The sequence below is a fragment of the Garra rufa genome, chromosome 16 (genome assembly GCF_049309525.1).
Source record: "Garra rufa chromosome 16, GarRuf1.0, whole genome shotgun sequence".
Classification (NCBI taxonomy): Eukaryota; Metazoa; Chordata; class Actinopteri; order Cypriniformes; family Cyprinidae; genus Garra; species Garra rufa.
The window spans coordinates 37860202-37861891 of NC_133376.1; positions in this window are offsets into that span (position 1 = coordinate 37860202).

Below are 1690 nucleotides of genomic sequence, written 5' to 3' on the forward strand. Positions count from 1 at the left end.
ATTATTTGATACCTCAATTGCAAGAATGTATGATCTACTCTAAATTATTTTACTCAGATGTATTAATACAAATTACAATACGAAAATTCATAATATAGTTTGTTGTCTGGTTAAAACTAAGAAAATGGATCACAAGTGGAAAGTAAGAACAGTTTATCAATCCATTAGATGAACTTGAATGTTGCAAAAAATGCACAAGAAAAATGTTTTGAAAAATGCAAATATTTGTGTTCTGTGTGTAAAGTTGGAAATCAAAAAAAAAAAAATGTAATGCTGTGTTATTTTCAATCTCCACTGCACATTTTCTGATCAAATATTTATTAAACAGTCATATTTTTATATGTAAACATTCCTATGAATGCACTGGGAATCTGAGTGCTGCATTCATGTTTAATAGTGAGAAGTCTTAATAAAATGTAATCACTGTGCAACGTGTTGTGAAATATTTACTCCACTGTGGAGAAACGAAGGGGTATTTTACTCTTTTTCTGACATGTGGTTATTTTAATAGACATACATGTTTGACAGGATGTATGTTGTTTTTCAGTGCCTCAAGTGTTCTACAAACAATAAATACTCGCAAGTCAACACGTTAGAAACTAACACTTGCCCCGGGGCAGTTCTCTTCGTGGTGTGCTGCCAGTCATCATTATCCATTCAGAGCAGGTTCAGCTGAAGAAGAGGTATAGATCTCTGACAGGGAGCTTTGTGGGTCAGTGAGGACAAATAGCTTGTAGATGGTGGATTTATGCCTCAGGCATTGAGAATAAAACAGGGAAACGTCACACAGATGCTGAGACCCACACAAAGTCCAAATCACAGTTAACTTATAAAACTGCTTAAATTATGCTTAATCAGGAGCAACTGTGGTTAGACTTACTTACATGATTGCTCCAGGTTCAATGCGAGTTAAACTCTATCGACAGCTCCATTATTACAGAAAATCATTGTAGATTGCATTTAAAGTGATGTACTTACAATCTATTTCCCTGGAATATTAAAGTAGTTCACTTCCAGAACAAGAATATACAGATAATGTAGTCACCCCCTTGTCATCCAAGATGTTCATGTCTTTCTTTCTTCAGTCGTAAAGAAATTATGTTTTTTGAGAAAAACATTTCAGGATTTCAGAGTGGATTTCTATGGTGCCCCGAGTTGAACTTCCAAAATGCAGTTTAAATGCAGCTTCAAAGGGCTCTAAACGATCCCAGACGAGGAAGAAGGGTCTTATCTAGCATAACAATTGGTTATTTTCTAATAAAATTACAATTTATGTACTTTTTAACTTCAAACGCTCATCTTGTTTAGCTCTGCATGAACTCTGTGTATTTCGGTTCAAGAGAGTTATAGTAGGATAAAAACCTGCCTCATTTTCTCTTCCAACTTCAAAACCGACCCTTCTTCTTCGGCTGGAATCATTTAAAGCCCTTTGAAGCTGCACTGAAACTGCATTTTGGAAGTTTAAACTCAGGGGCACAATACATATCCATAGAGAGAAATCCTAAAATATTTTCCTCAAAAAATATAATTTCTTTACGACTGAAGAAAAAAAGACATGAACATCTTGGATGACAAGGGGGAGAGGAAATTATCTGTTTCAGGAATTCTCTCCATATAGTGGATTTCTATGGTGCCCCCATGTTTAACTTCCAAAATGCAGTTTAAATGCAACTTTAAAGGGCTCTAAACG